Source organism: Panthera pardus, unplaced genomic scaffold, assembly GCF_024362965.1.
Source record: "Panthera pardus isolate Hobbes unplaced genomic scaffold, ASM2436296v1 HiC_scaffold_21, whole genome shotgun sequence".
Lineage (NCBI taxonomy): Eukaryota > Metazoa > Chordata > Mammalia > Carnivora > Felidae > Panthera > Panthera pardus.
This window is the reverse complement of record NW_026526777.1, coordinates 7,137,584-7,152,634: the sequence shown is the minus strand read 5'-3', so window position 1 is coordinate 7,152,634 and position 15,051 is coordinate 7,137,584. Positions and strand designations below refer to the sequence as shown.

General features: G+C 41.7%; 1 pseudogene; it reads right to left on the bottom strand.

Annotated features, from left to right (window-relative positions):
- Positions 1–6,222: 6,222 nt before the first annotated feature.
- LOC128778898 (40S ribosomal protein S6-like) lies at positions 6,223–6,853 on the bottom strand (annotated as a pseudogene).
- Between the last annotated feature and the right edge of the window lie 8,198 nt (positions 6,854–15,051).

Below are 15,051 nucleotides of genomic sequence, written 5' to 3'. Positions count from 1 at the left end.
ATGAGCACGAGGTACTTGTTGAGAAAAGAGGGAGTTAGTGACTTGCCCAAGGTGGCGGTGTTTCTCGTGTCCATCTAGACTATGAACTCGGGTCTTGTTCAATTACGTAACCCAAGGAGGTAGGGCAGGACAGTGCTGCTGCTACATTGTATTCTCGAAAGATATTTGTGGAACGAATGAATGAATGAATGAATGACAAAAGTGAAGTCCACTTGATCTCCACCGCAACTTAGTGAGGCAGGAAAAGCCGTCACAATTATCCCCATTTTACAGTTGAGGAAGCAGCCCAGGGACATTCAGGGATCTGCCCAGGTCCTACCAGCGGAAAGGAAGAGACACACACACACGTCACGATTCCAGGTCCAAGATGCATACGCTTCCACGCCCCCTGCTCAGAGCGGCACCTCCTGGGATGCCCTTGCCCGAGCCTCCCACACGTCCAGTGCAGAGTGGAGTTCTGCTGAGTCACGTCAACGCTAAAAACCAAGCCGAGTTCTAGGATTCGTGATTTGTGACCTCCTGCCCCCTAGAACATGGAGTTTGATGTTCATTAATCACAAACCTTCAGCAGTCACACACTGCTCGCAATTCTGGGTCTTCAGGAAACAGTCCTGGCTAAGAAGGATTCCCCTGGTGCAGAGTAAATGGCAGCAGATCAAAACACTTTTGCCCCACACCACCCCTCACCCCGTTCTGGCCACGAAGTCACAACTAAAGGAAGGTTTAGAAACTCTTGTACTGCTTTCTGTGGGCTTTGAGAAGGTAATAATTGGCAACCCGCTCCTCCCAGACAACTGGCTCAAGGATTTGTATCATTGTCTACCAATTTTATGGCAAAATTTTCCCCAAGTTGCACTAGAAGTTCAAAGCCATGTCATTGGATAAGGCGAATCCTATTACACAAAAACTCCTATAGAGAATTAAAATGTTCCTGTAATTCAGGAATAAGGTTACATCAGTCATTCCCGGAAATTGGCACCTCAGATGGCAGATTGTGTTAGTTTTTTGTTTTTCACTATAATGAGATAAGATACATGGCACAGAACAGAGTTGGGGATTTTGTTGTTGTCGTATTAGGGATTAGACATGGATGTAAAATGGAGGAGAACGAAATCAAGCTGATCCCACACACTTAAGCAGAAGTCCACAGGGAAAGACGGGAACCTGTGCTTCTGGTCCAGGTGGTGAGGGTGTCCCGTGGGAGCCAGGCCCTTTCGTCACAGGGTAAATACCAGCACCTGACTCAGCAAGTGGAGCGAGGCAGAAGGAGGATCCGGGGAGAAAACCGGGAAGACTGAAATAAAGCAAAAGCATTTACAGTAAAACCTTGGCATGAATGTATAATTCATTCCAGAAACATGCTCATAATCTAAAGCACTTGTGCATCAAAGCAAATTTCCCCATAAGAAATAATGGAAACTCAGAGGATTTGTTCCACGACCCCAAAATAGTCACAAAAATGATTATAATACTGTAATATAATACAAAATAATAACAAAAATACAAAATATAAAGAAAAACAAACTAATAAACCTGCACTTACCTTTGAAAATCTTCATGGCTGGTGTGAGGGAGACGAGAGAGGAGGATTATTGTGTAGGACGACTTTCACTACCACTAATGGAGTCACTGCTATCTATTGGCTCAGCGGAATCCTTTTCTGGGTGGGGGCCATTGTATACGCTCACACGGGTGTTGACTACAGCACAGTATTAATAAACTCTTGTCATATTCTCTATTTAATGTAACTGGCAATAGGGCAGCAAAGGAAAGGGTCTATATCGGCAGGCAGCCCGACCTAGCAGGAAGCAAAGTATTCCTAAGCTTACTCTTGGATGGAAAAGCAAAGAACTGTCCATAGGTGCTCTGAAGTGACAAAAAATACACAAGTGCCAGTTGTGGGCACCTTCCAACGTTCTGAAAAGTCACTGATTTCTGCCAAACATCGCAGCCTGAGACGGAGCATCTGAGCATGGAGACGATCACCCACAACCCGCAGCGAGAGAGAGAGAGAGAGAGAGAGAGAACCATTGGCTCAGTTGTGATCATGTCACGTTCGGCATCATGTGCTACTTGCGTTGCAAGACATCGCTTGTTCGTTTATCAAGTTAAAATGTATCAGAAATGTTTGCTCTTCTTGTGGAACACTAGCAGAACAAGTTACTCGCAAGCCAAGGTTTTACTCTATTTGGGATCTCAGAATTTGGGGAGCACAGATTTGGGGAGCAACCCAAATTGTGTCCTCCTCGGGAGCAAAAGCCAGGGGTTCTTAAAGACAAAGGGGGAACGCTCGTATATGTTGTTTGCAAAGAATTTTGATTGGTGTTGGTGGCAGAAAACCAATCTTGGCTAAACGTAATTGATCCCCAGGGCTCGCACTAAGCAAAAGTCTGCCGGTCTAGCGAGTTGCAGATGCCCGTGTAGAGTCCTTGCAATATTTGCCACTTGACACGGTTCAAAAGTTCACGGTTCCATCAGGTGAGGACACGCACCTCCTTAATGGCCTCTCGGCTCCGTTTTAAAACCCCTTGACATGGGGCGCCTGGGTGGCTCGGTCGGTTAAGCATCCGACTTCGGCTCGGGTCATGATCTCGCGGTCCGTGAGTTCGAGCCCCGCGTCGGGCTCTGTGCTGACAGCTCGGAGCCTGGGGCCTGTTTCAGATTCTGTGTCTCCCTCTCTCTGACCCTCCCCCATTCATGCTCGCTCTCTCTCTGTCTCAAAAATAAATAAACGTTCAAAAAAAAAAAAAATTTAAAACCCCTTGACATAAGTGACTCCATTTTATTTCACCTGTTACAGGGGTTGGCATAGCAATTTCAGGCCCACCTGCTGTCTCAGCCAAACAGGGAGGCCGGCAGATAAACGTCCATGTGTGTGAGCCACTGTGGCTGCTTCTCTGCTTCCATCCTTCCACACAGGATCTCTCTCGGAGCCCCCTCTACCCAGAAACACACAGGGAAGGGAGTTCTGAGAAACGTAGCTCACCCTGACCAAGGTGAGACATGGCAAAACCACTAGATTTCACCCCTGGTCAGCTTGGCTCCCACGCACATCTCCTTGAGTCATATTTATTCTCCAGTGCCCGTGCTCATGTTGGGGGGGGGGGGTTACTTTTACATTATGCAGAACCATCTGTAAGTCAGGCTCAAGTTTTTTCTTCCTTCGTCACCTGGTCATTGGTAGAGCTCCAAGAGAAAAGCGATGTGGGCTAAGAGGGCGAGAAGATGATGTATTAGGAGAAGGGCCTTGAGCATTTGGGCTACTTCCTCATGTTCCCTTTTTGTGCCTTCAGGGCCTGCTTGAGCGCTAGCTCATGTGTCACTTCCATTTGACAATGAAGTGCTGCTAGGCACATCTAACTTTATGGGTTGGGGGGGGTCAGATAATTCCCAAGTCATGACGGGAAGCTTAGTTCACATGGCAATGTTGTGGCCAGGGCCAAGCATTCGTTGTCTACTAAGGCCTTGCAGCAAACTAAAATGTTTTGTGCAGATGATGGCATGACTGCATCCAAACCCAAACATCTTCTCTGCCATTCGCTCGTAAGGGCCTGACAAATGCTCCAAACGGCATCTCTATCTACCGCTGACATTTCAAGTACCATCAAAGCTGCTGGGTCATGTGGCCCAAGAGGAACCCAAGAGAGCTAAGATAGTCACATGGTTGTAGTTGGCCTTTGTAACTACATTCTTCCACTCTCCGCTCCACATTTCCATTGCCCTCAACAAGCACTCCAATTAGTTATGGGTCTCAGCCAGATGGGATGACTCTGAACCTTCATTCCCGGAATTCATAGCAACCTAGACTTATTACAGAACTGCCTTTTATTTTAGGCTCCATTCAAAACTGGTAGGTTTGGGGGTTACTCAGTGAAAAGATTTATGTAACATGCCCAAAGAAAGTATACGTGGCCTCAAAAATCCAAAGAATCTCACTAGCGAAACGCTTTTTCATAATAGCTGAAATGTTATAATTCTAGATTGTTCAGGTGTGGTTTGAGGTAGGGAGTCAGGTTCATTATTTTCCCCATGAGAACTTCCAATCTTTCAAGCAACACTTGTTGAAAATTCTTTCCTTTTCCCACTGAATTCCTTTGATGACTTAGTAAAAAATCATTAACCACAGGACCATGCATTTATTTCTGGATTCTAATTTGATCAATTTGCATATGTCACTAGGCTAATAATCCATTCTACTTTGATTAATGTAGTTTAAGAATAACTCCTGAAAGGGGTACCTGGGTGGCTCAATCAGTTAAGCGTCCAACCTTGGCTCAGGTCATGATCTCACAGTTTGTGAGTTCGAGCCCGTATCGGGCTCTGTGCTGACAGTCCAGAGCCTGGAGCCTGCTTCGGATTCTGTGGCTCCCTCTCTCTCTGCCCCTTCCAGGCTCATGCTCTGTCTCTCTCTGTCTCAAAAATAAATAAACATTAAAAAAATAATAATAATTTCTGAAAGCAGATAAAATAAGTTCTCTTACTTGTACTTATTGTTTGAATTTTGTTTGGTTACTCTAGGGTTTTTGAATATCCATATAAATTTTAGGATAAATATGTAAATTTATATTTTATAAAAACTGTTGAGAATTTAATTGAGATTGTTTTGGATCCACAGATCCAACTGGAGAAAAATAACATCTTAATAATAGTGATGCTTCCAATTGGTGAAAAAGGTATATTTCACTGATACTGATTTGCTTTACTTTTTCTCAGAAATATTTTGTAATTTTTAGTGTCAAGAATTAGTAGGCTTTTAGTTAAGTTTATTCCTAATATTTTTTATAATTTTAATTTCTGTAGTTTGATTTCTAGTACTTAGAAAGACAATTTTTATATTCATCTTGTGTCCTGTGACTTTGCATAGTTTTGGTTTTTTTTTAATAGACTCCTTATGTACACACAATGACATTGTCACAAATAAAGATAGTTTACCTTTTCCTTTTTGAGGCTTACAAATTTCTTCTCTTTCCTTGATTTACTCCATTGGGTAGAACCCACAGAAAAGTCCTGAATAGAAATAGAAAGACCAGTCTTCCTTCCCTTGTTCTCACTCTTTTTTTTTTTAAATGTTTATTTATTTTTGAGAGAGAGATAGAGCATGAACAGGGGAGGGTTAGAGTGAGATGGAGACAGAATCCGAAGCAGGGTTCATGCTCTGAGCCATTAGCACAGAGCCCAACGCGGGGCTTGAACTCACAAACCCTGAGATCATGACCTGAGCCGAAGTCGGAGACTTAACTGAGCCACCCAGGTGCCCCACCCCCCCTTGTTCCCACTCTTAATGTGGATATTAACTGTAGGATTTTCAAAGATGCACTTTACCAGATGAAAAATTTCCCTTCTATTCCTCATTTATAGTTTTTGCTATGAAGTTTTTCCCTTCTGTCAATTTTTTTTTATATTAATTGTGATGGTCAGATTTTTTTTTTTGCTTTATTCTGTTAACATGAATTACATTAAGTCAGACATCCTCAACCAATCTTGTATTTCTGGTAAAAGTTCACCTAGTTCAGATGTATTATCTATTTAATATATTACTATTTTTGAATTGCTAATATTTTAAGGATTTTGTAGCTATTTTCATCCGAATGTTCTGTAATTTTCTTTCTTCACGATACTCTTGTCTGGTTTTGGTATTAGGGTTATTTTAGTCTCATAAATAAGTTGGAAGGTTTATTGTCCTCTATTTTCTAAAAAAAAAAATTTTGTGAGATTAGTGTTATTTTTTCCCCAAATGATTGCTAGAACTCAATAGTGAACCCATCTGTGGCTGAAGTCTTTTTTGACAGATATAAGGTTATTTTTTCTTCCTTTTGCCTTTCCTTTTTTTTTTTTTCTTTCCTTCCTTGTTTATTTTTACTGTTGTTGTTGTCTTGTTGTTTTGATGGCTGATCTCCTTTGTTGCTCTTAGAACATATACTTTTTTTTAAGTTTATTTATTTCTTTTGAGGGGGGACAGGGACAGAGAGAGAGAGACAGAGAGAGGAGCCCAAGCAGTCTCCATGCTGTCAGCATAGAGCCCGACGTGGAGCTCGATCTTACCACCTGTGAGATCATGACCTGAGCTGAAACCAAGAGTGAGGCCCTTAATTGACTGAGCCACCCAGGTGCCTCAAGAACATCTCCCTTTGTGCTGGACTCAGACTCAGAGGACAGCCTCCGCCTCTTGGCAATCTGTTCCTAGCAAGGCTAGGCAGGGCCCCTTCATTCTCTTGGTCAAAGTTAAGCATATTCTGCAGCCTCTTCCTGATTTTTCTTAGCACGCTCTTTCTTCAGAGCAATACACCCACGTTTGTGTTGCAGGACACGGGGAGTAGTAAGACACTGAATTCAGGACGCTTCAGCCCTAGATTTCTTACCCTCCTGTTAAGGGACTGTCTCACAACATACTGGTGGCAGCATCTTCTTTAGAGAGACTGAAAGGTTTGTGGATTCCGCCAGCTCTTTAGGGTCCCAGATGACGACATAAGTAATACCAGTGACTCCAGGAATATCCTTCCCCCACTTTTTTCACAATGACCAGGTTGAGAACCCCCAGATTGGCCTCCATGGTGCCACTTGACCCAGATGTGTGTTTCCTTTCTCCGGTCCTCCTTGCCCGGGAACAGGAAGGCCCCTTACTCAGTAGCGGGTGGACACGGCCATGGGTGGAGACACCCTGCTTCGTGGGGAAACCTTGCTTGTCATTCCCGCCAGTAATTCGGACCACGGAACCCTTCCATTCTTCACGCAGAGCATTAGCAGCAACTTCTGTGGCCACACGCTTCTCAGAAAAAGTAAGGAGTTTGCAAACATCATCCACATCAATGAGTTTCTGGCAGCCAGTGGCTGGGAAACAGAGGTTCAGCTTCATCCCAAAGAGCCCACCGCCTTCGAGGACCTGCAAAAAAGAGCGCTTTTTACCTTTGCTATTTTTTTCTTCGATCAGTTTTATTGAGGTTTGATGTCAAAGGACTTTGCCTACCTCATCGCAACTCTTGATTTTATTGACATAAAGTTATTTTCTGTATCTATTTGGTGTTATGGATATATAATGTTTTCTCTTTCGTTTCTGATATTGATCGTGTGTGTGTTTCCCTCCTCTTCTTCTCGATTTGCAGAGTGAGATGCGTATCATCTTTAAAAAATCTTTCCAAAGACCTAGCTTTGGGTTTACTTGATTTCCTCTAGCATTAGTCTGTTTTCTATTCACTGCTTTACTGACATCAAACTTTTATATGTTTAAAGCAAAGTATTTTTTTTTAACATTTATTTTTGAGACAGAGAGAGACAGAGCATGAACGGGGGAGGGACAGAGAGAGAGGGAGACACAGAATCCGAAACAGGCTCCAGGCTCTGAGCCATCAGCCCAGAGCCCGATGCGGGGCTCGAACTCACGGACCGTGAGATCGTGACCTGAGCTGAAGTCGGACGCTTAACCGACTGAGCCACTCAGGCGCCCCAAAGCAAAGTATTTTTTAATTCCCCCTACGTCTTCTTCTTTGATCCAAGTCTCCTTTGGAGGTTTATTGATTAATGTCCAAAAGTTTAGAGATTTCCTAAATATCTTTTTGTTCCTGATTTCTGAATTAATTCCTTTGTGGTTAGAGAACACACCTTATGCTTATCAATTGTTTGAAATTCAATAAAAATTTTGTTCTAGCCCAGCAGATGACCTATCTAGTGAACATCCTCTACGTGTTAAGTAGGTTCGTTCGGTCGCTTGATAATGTTGTTCATGCTTTCTATACTTTTGCAGATTTGTCTACTTATTCTAATTACGGAGTGATAAATGGTAAAACCTCAAACGATATTTGTCTACTTTTTGTTCTGTTATCTTTTGCTTTGTATATTTGAACCTTCGTTAGTAGGTGTCCATACGTTTAGGATTGTTACGTCTTCTAGAAAAGCTGATGAAATGCCCCTCTTGATTTCCACAGTAAAACTTTTTGTCTTGAAATATACTTTATATCATATCTACTCCAGCTTCCTTGTAATTAGGATGGATATTTCTTTTCCCTCTTTTCACTGCCCTCACATTGACCACGTCTGGTGCTCTCCATTCCTCGATTTAGATGAGTTGTCTGAAGACTTTAGGTCTGCATTTCTCTTAGTGGATATTTGCTAATAATAAGTCTGTCAGCTCCTGTTTCAAAATGCCTTTATTTTGCCTTTACTTTTGATGGATATTTTCTCTGGAAAAAGTACGTGAAATTGAAATGTTTTATGCCTTGTCTTTTGGTTTGAATTACCGCTTATAAGATGCCAGCCGTCAATCTTATCTTTGTTCTGCTGTATATAAACTGCCTGTTTTTTCTTTAGATCATTAATATATAGCTATTTTCCCATGATGTTTACTTATCATTGTGAATGCTACATTTTTGGCAGTCTGAATTATGCTGTCTTCTTTTTAAGCGTGTTGAGATTTTACTGGCAGGCAGCTAATTTGCTGGCAGATTTTCTTTTGCTGAGGCTTGTTTATTTGTTTATTTTTGTTAAATGTTTGTTTTTGAGAGCGAGGGACAGAGGCAGAGAGAGAGGGAGACACAGGATCTGAAGCAGGCTCTGCGCTGACAGCAGAGAGCCCTTGTGGGGCTCGAACTCACGAACCGTGAGATCATGACCTGAGCCGAAGTCGGGTGCTTAACATTCCTAAGTCATGGCCCTTCTGGGGTCTCAGCTGTATATGTCACCTGTTCTGCTAGGAGTTTTTAGCTGTTCAGAACTCCGGTAAGCCTAGCACTGTGTGAGCTTTACAATAACTGTACAGATCACAGCTCCCCGCTGGCTCCTCTCGGTCAGTCCTATGCAGTGTCTTCTTGGATTCGCTCAACCACAAGTCTGACGAGCCATTTAGACTCCTTTGCAGATTCCTGGAGCTCCTTCTTTGTGCAAGTACCTCTCGAGTCCCTGACCTGCAAACTCCAGACTCTGTAGACAGCTGAAACTCTTATTTTCTCTCTCTCCCACCTAGCAAAATCACGATTCTGTTTTGATTCTGTTTTTCTCAACTGCCGTTCAGAAAATGCCCTGAAGCAGAAAGCTAGGGTAAATGTGGAGCTCGGTTTGTGTATTTCCGTTCTCTCCAGGATCACAGAGTCACTGTCTGTATCCAGTGTCTGAAAATAGTTGCTTCCTACATTCTGTCCGGTTTTATATTTGCTTATGACAGAAAAGTAGGTCTGACACCTGCCTTTCCAGAATAGTGTAAACTGGAAGGCCCCTGTTATGTTTTGTTTTTATTTTCAAATCCTGGTTGATTTTTTTCTTAAGTGTGCATATAATAAAGCTCAAGCTGTGTCGTATTATTTTGTGGGCTTTGGCAAAGGTCCCCCACCATACAGAGCAGTTGCACTACCCAGAAAATTCTCTGACGAAGGCCCTTCGTCGTCAGATCTTTCCCTTTCCCCCAGACCATGGGAACCACTGGTCTTCCTTCTGACTTTCCAGTTAAGGAGTGGCCTAGGGCTCAGTTCTTGGATTCTTTCTGTTACCTCTGGGATTGGATCTCTCCATGCGGCTTTAAATACTATCCAGATAGGGACAGCTCCCCCCAGTTTTATCTCCAACCTTGAACTCTTCAGGACACATCCATCCAAGTGAGTTCTAGTTATCTCCACTTAGGTAATGTAATAAGTCCTGAAACTTTAAAATACTTTTAAATTTTAGTTATCTACAGACATAACCATGTTATTTTGCTAACCATGAACCTATCAAGCTAGATTTATATGGCTCCAAAGTGAAAGATTTTTCTCCCCCTTCTATCCTTCAACACCTCAGTCTTGGGGGATTTGTAAGAAACAGTCATTTTTATTTATTTATTTATTTATTTTTTAATGTTGGTTTCTTTTTGAGAGAGAGAGAGAGAGAGAGACAGAACATGAGCAGGGGAGGGGCAGAGAGCGAGCGAGAGAGAGAGACAGAAACCGAAGCAGGCTCCAGGCTCTGAGCTGTCAGCACAGAGCCAGACATGGGGCTCAAACCTACAAACTGTGAGATCACGACCTGAGCTGAAGTCAGATGCCCAACTGACTGAGCCACCCAGGTGCCCCTGGTGCTGTTGTTTTTAAAATATATTCCCAGGAGCACCTGGGTGACTCAGCCAGTTAAGCATTGGACTTCGGCTCAGGTCATCGTCTCCAGGTTCGTGAGTTCCAGCACAGAGTCTGCTTGGGATCCTCTCTCTCCGCCCCTCTCCCCACCAGCAAAATAAATAACTAACTTTAAACTTCCAGAGTGAGATTATACATCTAAAAGCAAATCCATACATATCCCCTTCCCATTTACATAAATGTTACCTTGCTATTTTGCACACTTTTTTGTACTTACCTGTATATCATCTTGCACAGTACATTATGTCAACATAGATCCGGATCTCTCTCTTGCTTTCTTAATTACCAGAACTTTACACTATATTTAAGGAATTCTAAGATGCATATTTATCTACTTTAATTTATGTGATGATGGACCATGACGTATAATCACTGTTGGCCAAGTGGCAGTCATGATGTAATTTTCTTTTTCTGCGCAAATATAAATCTGATCATAGCTATTTCTAGTGTAGTCACTTACACTGTTATGAGCATTATTATCAATACATGTTTACGGTTGCCACTGGAATGTTTTTTTAATATACACTATTATTCGTCATTGAAAGGAAAATTCATTGTGTATCCATAACATCCCGAAAACAGAGCAGTTGGGCATAAAGTTGGTATTGATGAAGAAGTAGTCTTTATTGGAGGAATGGCGATAATTTCATATTTTTTAAAAAACAACACCAAATGCTTAGTAGGACCTAATAAATTAAGATGGCCGCTAGTATACGATGCTGTTTTTCATCTATTTATTGAGATGCATGCAAAAATTTTCTTATCACCAACAAAGTAATTTACCTGATGGGAGGAGAAAAGGGTCTAATTTCAGAACAGATGAAAGAAATGTAAAAGTAATGTGTGACTGGTCTGACTAATTAATGTATTATGTAGATGCTCATTCGGATATTGTCTCATAGCTTAGAGTTTTTGTGACTTTTCTTCTCAATGGCACATAAATGATGGTGCACTTTCCAACTTGGTCACCTTAGACTTGATGAAATAAGGTAACGAGTACTATTGCCTGGGAGAGCAGGTTCCCATTCTTTGTTGTTTCCTTAGGACTGTATTGACTATTGTTGGCTTTTAATTCTTTCCCACACATTTTGGATACAGTCTACCAAGTTTCCCTAAACAAAAAACAAAAATAAAACGAAATCATTGCTTGATTGGAATTTCATTGAACCAATTACTTCACTGAGATCACATTGTACCACTTTAATATTGTAGTTTCTTGCCCCTTCTTTGCTTTGAAGGTCTTTCTTAATGCATTTCAGCAGACTGTTGTAATTTTCTACATAAAGTCCATGCATGTCTGGATTATGGATTGAATTGCACACCCCAATACCTGTGAGTATAACCTTATTGGTAACAGAAGCTCTGCAGATAAAATTAAGATACGTAAAACTCGATTTAGGTAGGCTCTAATCCAATACAGCTAGTGTCCTTACAAGAAGGAGGAGGGGGAGGGGGAGGAGACAGCCCTGTAAAGCTGCAGAGATGAGAGTTAAGTGGTAACCAAACCAGGAACGACTACAGCCACCAGAAGATTGGAAGGGTACACGACACAGCATTGTGAAGCGTATGCACTCTGCTATACTGTAGACCTCTTGGCTGCATTTATCTTATATAACTGAAACTTGGGACCCTTTGACTAATACTCGCCATTTCCTCCTCTCTCCAGCCCACGGCAGCCACATTCTACTGTCTGATTCTATTAGTTTGTCTGTTTTAGATCCCTCAAGCAAGTAGCGTCGTGTAGTGTTTGTGTTTCGATGTCTGGTTTGTTTCACTTAGCACAACGCCCTGAAGATCCATCCATGTTGTTGCTAATGGCAGGATGTCCTTCTTTCTAAAGACCAAATATTCCATTGTATGTATATAGCACATCTTCTTTGTCCATGAATCTGCCAGTGGACATTTAGGTTGCTTCAATGTGTTGGCTACTATGGATAATGTTTCAATGAACACGAGAGTGAAGATACTCTCTTTTCTGAGATACTGATTTCACTTCCTTCAGATAGAGACCCGTTAACTATATCTTATAATTATATGTAGTCCTCGTAAAAATAATGTATTGCAATTTGTTGGGATTCACTTTGTATCCTAGCACATAGTAAATTTTTGCAGATTTTCCAAGATGGCTTAAAAAGATGTATATTCCTCCACTTTTGGCTTTAGTGTTCTAAGCTTATAAGAGTTCACAGGTTTATCTCATGCTTTTTAAATCACCAAATCTTTACTTGTTATTTGTATGACCAATTAACTACTTGTAGAAGGGGCATTTATTTATTTTTTTTAATTTTTTTAATGTTATTTTGGGGAGCAAGAGAGACAGACAGACTGCAAGTGGGGAGAGGGGCAAAGAAGGAGACACAGAATCTGAAACAGGCTCCAGGCTCCGAGCTGTCAGCACAGAGCCCGACGCAGGGCTCGAACTCACAAACTGCGAGCTCATGACCTGAACCAGAGTCGGATGCTTAACTGACTGAGCCACCCAGGTGCCCTGGAGAAGGGCCATTTGTATGTGACAGAGTAACTTATACCATATTAACCCTTCTTTCCAAAACAACTATGAAACATGGGAGAAATATGTACGAAATCATCACAGAGCATCCAGAAACAGAAACAGACAAAATTCTAGAGTGAGGGAAAATGTATTGAGGTGGGGCCCACCTTCATGCATTGCTTCCTACCTCCGCCCCCTGAGAAGCTGCTGGTTCCGAACATGGCACATAAGATGTTAGAAGACAGTGGTCGCCTAGCGCTTTCAACAGTGTCACTGGGCTGAGGGGTAAAAATTAGAGGCAGTCAGGACATGAAGGGAGAAAAAAAAAACTTCAGAAAGGTGAGCCTAAAATTCAGAATGCAATGTCCCCTGTGTCAGTGGTGGATTCCTGCACTACATGTGCATGAAATGGAGCCCAAGAAGCCAAGCTCCATGTATCTGCCAACGCCATGATTGTGGCGGCGTTGAGAATTTGAAATAAAGTGTGTCGCATTTTAGAAAGGCTCTCTCACCTAAAATAGTGGTCCGGCGATTTCTTCTTCTACTTTTCCAGTTTCATTCTTTACCATTAATACTCTGATTCATTTGGATTTTACCCTGGCATAAGGTTCAAGATAGACTTTACCTTTTGCCGTATGGTTATCCATTTGTTCCCAAACCAATGAGTTAAGAATCGGCTTTCTTCTACTGATTGGAGATGCTGCTTTTCCATAGACGAAACTGATGCTTTAAAATAAATAAAACCAAAACCGGAGTCCAACATATTTTCTCAAACTCACCTCCCCTCGCATGTTCCCATTTTAATGAATGTCTTTACTTATTGGCTGACACCAAAACCCCGGACTCACCTTTTCTCCTTGTTTGTCTACATCTTGTATCCATTTCTTCTACGATCCCACTGGGTCACCTACAAAAATACAGTAAAACCTTGGTTTACACACATAATGCGTGCCAGAAATGTGCTTCCAATCTAAAGCACTTGTATATCAAAGTGAATTTCTCCATAATAATGGAAACTCAGATTCGTTCCACAACCAAACAATATTCACATAAAACTATTACAATACTGTAATGTAATGCAAAATAATAAAGAAAATACAAAATATAAAGAAAAATAAACAAATTAACCTGCACTTACCTTTGAAAACCTTCATGGCTGGTGGGAGGGAGACAAGACAGAGGAGGGTTACTGTGCAGGACGACTTTCACTATCACTAACGGATGTTGACTACACTACAGTATTAATAAACTCTTGTCATAGACTGTATTGAATGTAACTGGCAATAAGGCAGCAGAGGAAAGGGCCTATATCGACAGGCTGACCTGGAATGAAGCAAAGCATTCCTAAGCTTACTTTTGGATGGAAAAGCAAAGGACTGTCCACAGGTGCTTTGAAGTGACAAAAATTACATTAGTGCCAGTTGGCACCTTCCAACGTTCTGAAAAATCACTGATTTCTGCCAAACACCACAGCCTGAGACGAAGCATCTGAACATGGGAGGTGATCACCCACAATCCCACAGTGAGAAAGAAAGAGAGAGAGAGAGAGAAGAACCATTGGCTCGGTTGTGATCATGTGACGTTCATCTTTAGGCACTATGCGTATTGCAAGACATCGCTCGTTTATCAAGTTAAAATTTATGAGAAATGTTTGCTTCTCTTGTGGAACACTCACAGAACAAGGTTTCACTGTATATACGGAATCTGGCCACCTTTCTGACCATCACCTCTATCGCTACCCCGTTGAGTCCAGGCCATCGCAGGCCATCTTCTTTCACTATTCTAGGAAATTATGTTATCAGTCAAGATATTTCATCTTTCTGAGCCTCAGTTTCGACTTCTGAAAAGTGTAGAAAATACTAGTAGCCTCATTAACATCGCAGTAATTAAACAATATCATTTTTTGCCAGAGCACTTAGCACTTCTGTAGGAACCTAGTAAATGCTTCAAATCATTCCAGCTTATCTTATGTTCAAGAATTTTGATGAACTTAATCACCAAACAGTTCTTTCTTTCTCAGCCTCAGGGTAGCAGTTTCCTCTGAAGTGGGATCGTCTTCAAGGCAACGTGAGAAATGGCGAACCCCATGGTTTCTCACTGAGTGATGCTTCTCTGCCAAGTTCTCCTCTGTCTTTCTGACCCCTGGCTCAAATCACGGGTCAGTTCTCCATGAAAATCTCATAATTTATTAATTACTTTAGTGGGAATAATAAGTATTCTGAAGGGAAAAGTTTTATCCTCTCCCTTTAACGATCTGTAGAGGATAAGGCTATGGAAAATGGTCAGCCAACATTCATACGAGGCAGTAAGTGGAAACAAGCCAGAAGGGCGACCGCAAATTGGACCGTTAGTTTTGTAGAAGCACCTTGTTGATTTCTATAAGCTGGGTAATTATGCTGGATTGGCATTATAAATGCCATTACATGCAATATTTTAATATTTAGTCATTCTTTCCTAAAAAAAAACTAT